This window comes from Bombus pascuorum, chromosome 9, assembly GCF_905332965.1.
Source record: "Bombus pascuorum chromosome 9, iyBomPasc1.1, whole genome shotgun sequence".
Taxonomy (NCBI): Eukaryota; Metazoa; Arthropoda; class Insecta; order Hymenoptera; family Apidae; genus Bombus; species Bombus pascuorum.
In genome coordinates, this window is record NC_083496.1 from 1,352,684 (window position 1) to 1,360,967 (window position 8,284).

General features: G+C 45.0%; 1 protein-coding gene across 2 annotated transcripts in view; it reads right to left on the bottom strand.

Annotated features, from left to right (window-relative positions):
- Positions 1-7,107, bottom strand: part of LOC132910386 (putative tyramine receptor 2) — a 60,536-nt gene extending 53,429 nt beyond the window's left edge. The window contains exon 1 of one of the 2 annotated variants that reach the window (XM_060966052.1): positions 6,979-7,107. The gene's annotated coding sequence lies outside the window, so the exon portion shown is untranslated. The remainder of the gene's footprint in view (positions 1-6,978) is intronic. The other variant, XM_060966051.1, reaches the window with a different exon arrangement.
- Between the last annotated feature and the right edge of the window lie 1,177 nt (positions 7,108-8,284).

Sequence of the window (8,284 nt, forward strand, 5' to 3'; positions counted from 1 at the left end):
AGATAATGGCAAATCGAGTGTGTCCGCAACATTTTCGACCCAACCTGTCAGCCTTTCTTCCCCATGGTCCCATCGATTTTTCAACGGCTCCCTTTCACTCGATACTCGTGCCACGAATTTTCCATCGTATTGTCATCAGCCGTGCGTAAATCGTGTACGTACGTGCGTCCCCTGTTGCATAGAAGCTGTTCTATTTCTCGAGCGTGCGTCTATCTCGCAAAATTTCACCCAAAATAATTCGTGAAACTGGAAAATCAGCGGTTTCAAGACCGAGATATCTTGAACGGAATACGGAAGAACGTGGAGCTCGTGTGGTCGTTAAGGGATGATATTGGAATCGAAGCTGCCGTCATTCGCAATAGGTACGCGTTTCCGTTTGCATTACCGATTCCATGGGGAATTTATGGGACGGCACGTGGAAAACTTGCAACCTCTAGAAAAGTCCGCGAGTTCGCGACACGAGCACCGGTACATTCTGCAAATATCTTGCAGAAGCGAAGGTTGAAAGCATCGCGTGTCGAAGAGAAAGGCGGGGCGCGGCTGAAAGAGAACATTTCAACGATCGAAAGGAAGAATGTTTCAAGGCAACGACGAGACAGCTGCCGCTAGATCCAAGAGATTTTTCACGCGTCGTGTGATTACAATAGATGACTCGCTTTCAACGAATCGGTCGACGACGATAGATACATCTGGTGACTTAAACGATCGCGTTATCGCCGGTTGAGCACACGCTTCAAGCCCGTTTGCGTAAGTTCTTGGAAATTTCTTACTTACGAGGTAAAGTGCAGCTTGGTAAAAAGAATCCGATGAAAATTCAACCTCTTTTCTACTTTCTAGGTGATTTTCGTCGAAGACAAACAGCTGACGATGGAACAAGGAAAAGGTACAATATCGCACGTGTGATTCAGAAGTTACAAAAATCTATTCGAAATACAAGAAACTATTTATTTAGTGCAGGCACGATTGACCGAAAGAATAGGCTCTGAGTAACAATGATGGAATATAATTTTCGTAATTTCTCATTTTTAGCCTCTGAAATTTCTCTTTCGCGATTCTGATGTTCTTCTATCACCGAACCAAATTACATCGATTGCGAATTGTGACATTTTAAAGCGAGTTTAACGCGTGAAATAATAAACTTTCGATTAACGTAGTAGAATAGAAGACCGCTTCTTCGAGCTGACGACAATCCTGCACGCGTTGGCGGACGATTATGAAAAACGCGACGAGAAAAAGAGTAACAGCCAAGCAGTGGAAGCGCGCGTTTTAATTAAAAGGAACCTTCTCCAAAACGGGACGGACAGTTCTTCCATGCTTCTGTCACGGCTCTTCGCACTCTAATTAATCATTTTACGTACGCTTTCAGCATGGTCGATTGGTACTCTAAAGCGACTGGATTATCAGCGTAAAGAGTGTCCGGGAATCTTATGCAGCGTTGCATTTACGATTCGAACGAAATTATCGGAAGAAAGAGTGGAAGGAAAAGAGAAGACAAGAAAGAGGTAGAAGAGGAAAAATAGGAACGTCCATTGAACGTCGATTATCGACCAAACTTCGACGCGATACCTTGCAGAAAATTAAATACGATGAGGAAGAACCGAGCGCTTTTTAAAATATGACGATCTACGCGAAGAATTCATCGCGTATGACGCGTATTCATTTCTTAAGTGAAAATAAATAAGAAACTCGCCGAGCAAAGAGCTTTCTGTTCAAGAGAAAATGAATTTCCGGCGAGGAGGAACGCCTCGTTCGAGAAGATTAACACACAGCTCCTTTTTCGTGAGTAAATTTTTCTTTAACCGTGTAATCACGTGTTTCGCTTTTATGGCCTGTCCACGAGAGTAGGTGTTAGGTACGATCACACTATTACCCCGTAATTGGTTGCCATTACGTGAAATTTATGCGACCGCTTGTTGAATTAGGGTGGGAAGGTTACGTCGACCGCCATTTGCATATCCCACGCCACCAATCGAAAGAAAAAAAAAAAAAGGAAGAACGCCGCTAGCTTTTGTGATCTTATACCGTTACAAAGACGAAACATGATCAAAACCGTCGACTATTAATCTCTATCTTTACAAGGAACGTTATTGGAAATTCTGTCGTGGCGGAAGAGAAACTCACAAGAGTGGTTCCATCGACATGCTTACAAGTACAAATTGTCAGATACTCCGTTTCATTTATAACCGGGTAAAATGTCACGCGAACTTATACATCTCTCGAAAGTTTGGTAAATCATTGACTTTCTATTGTACCTTTGACTTTTCGATAGAAAAATGCGGGGCTTAGGGCGAGTTATTGCGATCGCGTCTGATCGGTCACTGCGCCACGGTCGCGTCTCCTCTTCCTCGCTATTATTATACGATATACTTGAACGTCATAATAAATTCTTTGTTGATTTCTTTGATCTTATCTTTTTGCTATGTTGTTCTTTCGATTAAGTAAAAAGGAAATTAGTCTCGTAAGATTGGATAAACGATTCGATAGATTTACCGATTGCGAGAAGAGGACTAAAGAGGATACGATATGAATAGATAAAAATGAGTTTCGTCGGATGGCAAATATTTACGTTGACGTCGCATCAATTATTTCTGAATCGTCGTGCAACCAGAAAAAAATACTAATTCCGATTCGGTGTTTGATACGTCGGAGGAAAGGTCGTGTCAACGCGTTTGTCCACGGAACGTGACAATTTCGGTACCCCCGGAGGATGGACACTGTACGTGTTTGTCCGATACCATTTAAATGGTTTCGCAAATCCGAAGATCGAGTGAAAATCAATGGTACGAAAGTGGTCGTGCTCGAGTGCAATCGACGATGATCTAGCAACGGCCGATGAAACACTCGACTTGCCACTTACCTTATTAAAGCTATTTTAACTGACGCAAAACACGACACTATTTACGTCCTTATTTCTCAGGAAATTTAACAGAGCGCGACTCGTTACGTAAATAAGAGCGGATACCTGAGCGACAAGCGCTCACGGCTTTCAGTCCCGTTAATTGATAAAAAATTGATATTCACTCTCTCGATTAAATTAGAATGGAAAGATTCAGTCGGCTTATCCGGTGACAAAGAAAACGAAACGAGAGAGAAAATATGCTTTTTAATCTGTAGCCGCTATTTATGTACGCGGAGGAAACATAGTTGCCACGGGTAGAGCAAGAAAACAGCCGCTGTAAAAGAATTTAATATCGTGGCCATGCCGGTTAATCCGAAAGATCGAGTTTAAAAGAATGGGCAGAAAATAAGCCGTGTAAACAGCGGAATGTTGTCTCTGCTCTGTATATTGTCCACGATGTTGCGCAAACAACAGGCAACGTAAAAACAGGTTTTTAGGTTTTCCCTAGTGTCTATCGAGGGCTCGACAGTCTGACGTATTTATACCCAGGCGGCTGTTCGCCAGATAATACAAGCAAAATGAGGATTCAAGACGAATTACGAGGATATCGATCAAACGTATGGCCGGATTTCATCTCGTAGCCCGATAGCCAGCTTTTTCCACGATGGCGCGGCGCGGCGATTTTAAAGAATCACTCCGGCGAGCGCGATATTTACGCGTCGTCCGGCGGCTTGCTCCTACACGATCGGTTATTTATAAAACCATTCACGATAATCAATAACCTATGCCGTTCTCTCCCCTTGCAAGGCGAAAATTCACCAACACCTCGGAACACTTGTGCAAAACCTCCTCTCGCATGAAGAGAGGAGAAAAAACGAGAGGGAAGAGAAAAAGGAAAAGAGCTAGAGAGAGAGAGAGAGAGAGAGAATTGAGGGGTGACGAATACATATTTATCGAAGCCTAACGACGCGACGGACGCGCGCAATCCGGCAACACGATATGAAACACTGGCGGTTCATCGTGGAACCTATTGAAAATTTCACGTCGTGCGAAATCCTCCTACGGTACGCTTAAATACCGTCGAGGGAAATGATTATTAAACAACCCTGAAGGTATTAAGGGAGGACGGTGATTTAAACTTCGTGCTCTGATTGCGGCGAACGCGGTTTAACGGGAAAAATATTCACATATCACGAGTCAATTTATCATCCCAAATTTCCATACACGCGAAACTAGCACCGATTAATAATATTTCTGTGATATTGGGTGGACGATGAGTAGCTTTTTTTAAAAGCATCGAACTCGTAAACGAAGAATCGTAAAAAAAGCTGAAAGCAGACGAAAGGTACAACGATTTCTGTTCCGTCGAACATCAGCCCCTGCTATATAGTTCTTTCACCGATACGACTGCCTTCTTCTGGCTCGCGTGGTAAAACTTGGAAAGACAAACCGGCACGCAAATGACCAGCAAAAGTTTCGTATCGGCTGAAAGTCTCTTCGTCTCTCTTTCTCTGTCCGTTATCTCCCTTTTACTGCAGCGAAGCGACGGCACGTCGCGCCAAGCTGAACTTTGTTTCGTCGCGAAACGGAATACAGCTTCCCGCGACCGGCCAACCGAAAAGTACCTGCTCTTTCTGTACCGTTAATCCGGTCGCGCGGCACGAAGACCGCGCACGAGCGACACGCAAGAATAGTCGGCTACAGGAATTCTCCTAACGAGACAAGACGGGGCGAGCATTATTTCCTGTCAGCGAAAAATATCCCAACCCGTAACAATGAAATATCTATTCTGCGTCGCGCTCGGGATACTCACGACCGTGTGCATCATCCCTAAAGCATAACGAAGCGAAAAAGAAACACGGCAAGCTGTTAGCTCGTTTTTCTTCTATTTTCTCTTTTTTTCTTCCATGTGTTCCTTTTTCACCGCTTCTCCCCGTGTACTCGCTCTTTATTTCGTCATCGTGAAAAGATCGTCGTGCGAAAGTAACGATGAATTTAGAACAGGTTACGAGTCTAAATTCTTCGTGCAGTTTCGTTACGAGGAAGCAAGAAACTAGACGATCGAAACGTATTGAAAGCTCGCGTATCTTCCACGATGTGCTCTTTTACGTTTCGCTTCAACGTTAGGTATATTATTCGAAGAGAAGAGGCGCTCATCTTTTTATCGCGACCATCGTTTTGACCAAAAGGCATTTCTTATTTCTATTATGTCGTATCGTTATTTGTCTCACGGATAAAAAGGAATGAAATAAACCGGCGATGTGTCGTGAATATGGATCGCGTTCTTGGGGAAGAAAGTGCCATCCCCGTAGAATTAAATCGCTGCAACGTTTAAGAAACTTTTTGATCAGTCTGCGATAATTCGATCGATCGGTTCCAGAAAACCCCATCGTCCAAACAAACTGCTAACTCTACGTTAACTAACCTGAATTCTATTTACGATTTCTTTTTCTACGACCGTGTATTTATAACCGATAAGAGTAAGAACGTTCACGTAAGAAAGTTAGGCGGCCGATCAAAGAGAGGTGAGCCCCTTTTCTTCTACGGGCCAATCGAAGAAAAACCAATACCTTTAACCGATCGACTAAATACTTCAACTTTTCGATGAGTTCTGTTCCCTTCATTTTCCATTAATTTAACTTTTCGCCGGAAGCCAAGAGCGTCGAACGCAGGCCACTGAGACGCAAACTGCCTACTTCAGGCAAATTGTAGAGGGATGGGCAACGAAACTTTCTGCCAATAATGTAACCATTCTCCGGCAAACTCGAGACAAATATTTCAATAATAACTGCCGCGTATATACGAGTCTTTATGTATATCTTAATTAATAGACAACTGCCTTTTAAGATACTGCTAGTCACGCGGTATACGCGAAGCCATAGAAATCGTTAAACAAGGAGGAAAAAAGATCGGTCCCCACTGGCGAGAAAACGAGGTAAACCGTCTCTCGCCTAAGCGACACCTCGTCAAAAGCATCCCTTTTTGAATTCGCTGGAAATCCGTCATACAATCCCTTCTACGTTTCTTTGATCTTCGCTATGCGATACACGCACGCATACACGCACGGAGAAAGAACGCCTACACATAGAACGATTTTAATCATTTTACACGTAGCCCCGCCGTACGTGCATACAAAATACCTCTAACGAGACGAGAGTAAGCGGAAACCGCAAACTGCTCAAGGAACTACATCATACGTACTCTGCAAAAAGTATCTGATTGCCTTTGGTGATAGCGCGAAGATTCGATAGATTAAGACGTCAGGTTCTCGGATCTCGTTGGACTACTTGAACGACTGAGCGAGGGAAATGAGAACGATACGCGCGTACGATCGGAATCGGTGGGAGCATAGTCGATAAAAGGCGGTAGAATTATATCACGAATGTCAAATGTCGAGTAAGAAGAGTACAAAAGGGTGGTTTTCTTTGAAAAACGAGGACACCGACTGAAGACGTATCTGGCTCCTACGATAATAATTTCCTCTCTAGAATTCCCGGTTTTCTGCATTTTTCTTTTTCTTTTTTTATAATTAATCGATAGCTGATCGATGATTGCGCATACCCCCATAATGAATCCCACGGAATTATGGAAGCGGACGTGTTATCGCGTTTGGATCAAACTTTACTGAAACTTTACTATTTTCCAATGGGAGGTTGGTACACGACCGACGCACGAATCGGATCGATTCGTCGATCGATCCTCGTGGACACGCGAGGATATGCGAGCGTGACGAACAACAAGTTTCACCAAAAAACCATTCCGGCAACGCGTGCTTCCTTCTCCACGCCACTAAACCGCACAAAATCGTAAAAGAAAGTGGAGCGAAACAACGAACGATTATCAGACGAATGCCAGCTTTTCGCACTTCTGACCACGATGACCAAACGTTTTTCTATTTCGGACGGACACACGCAGTCACACAGATCATCGATGAGCGAACAACTGGCGATAGGAAGCCATGCGAAACAGATTTATCTCGTTCCCATGAGACGCGATCTATCTTCGGGGAACACGTTTTCGTCCGGCAAACCACTAACCACGCTAAGGGCAACGAAACACCGGCAACCGTGTAACCGAAGAAACGTCATACTAAAAATATGTGTATCGATATCTCGGCAATGATAATGAGTCTCGCGTACCTGAGATCGGTTGATCGGTGCTGCAGGGCGCGGCGGCATGGTCCCGTCGCAACACAGCGCCGTTCGACGAGCACTGAGCAGCTATTCTGCGCCAACGGGGTTGCGTCGACGTCGAAAAGACGTGAACGGTTGCCTCTCACCCCTCGCGCTTACCCTCCTCCCACCACGTACTACCGACGCCACTCTTCAGGGTACTCTCACACGTATTACCCACCCCCCTCTCTATCCCGCGTGCACACCCCTTCTCTTTGTCCTTCTTCCTCGTACAGGCTTGCATCCACTTGCATTCTTTCCTACTTCCTCTCGTTGTCTACGGCCTGTGTTACGTCCTCGAGGCTGCCACCCCCGTGGCACATGCGCGGAGAATCCTGTCCAACAAAACTCTTCTCTTGGAGCTGCCAGAATTGGGAAAAACGAGCCGAGCAAAAAGGAAAAGGCCACAGGGGAAGAGGGAAAAGATGCGCGAGGGGTGGTATTTTCTGAAAAACGTCCCTTTCCTTTTTACTTTTCTCTTTCACTCCTGCTTTCTCTGCCGCGATTCCTATTTCGTTCCTCCTACTTTCTTCTCTGTCTCTTCTTCAGCCTTATTTTCTCCTTTTGCCAACCTCTTTACTATTCACCCTTATCGCCTCGTTTTAACTTCATCTCCCCCCTTCTTCCTTTTCTATTCTTCTCTCCTGTTCTCTTCTTTTTCGGTATCGTCGTTCCTCCTATTATTATTCACCTCGGTTCGTCTGGCGAGGCACGCTTCGTTCTCGCCACCTCTTCGCTCGTTTCCTTTTTTCGTCCGGCATTGTCCGTCCCCTCGTGTCCGTTTTCCCAAACGGACGTTTTTTGTCCGGTGTCACGCTCGCGTCGAAGTCCATCTCTCTAAAACGCGTGGCTAAACCCTTCTTTCTCTCTCGCTTCTCGTTAAGTTTAATTCGATGAATCTCCTGCTTGCTCGTGCTCCTGGCTCCGGCAGGGATTTCCGGAGGCTTTTGTTGCGTGCCGAGGGGCCGCGAAGATTCGCTGCAGTTTTACCGCTTCCGTTTTCCCGCTTGTAGTCCTCCTCGTTTTTCCTTCTTCTCTCCTCGTCTCGTCGCTCCTTTCTTTATTGCTCCTGACGGTTACGCGCGCGCACTACCGGCTATGAAATATAACTTTTAGCATGGCTTTTGGGTACACTTGGTAATCCTAAATGGCTTGGCGGTTTTTCTTAAGAACGGTCGCGTCTAGCCTGTTTATTCCTCGCCATCTACGTTCTGACGTCTTTCATCGTCACGCTGAGAAAATGGAACACTTGTCAAACAACTATATTTCTTAA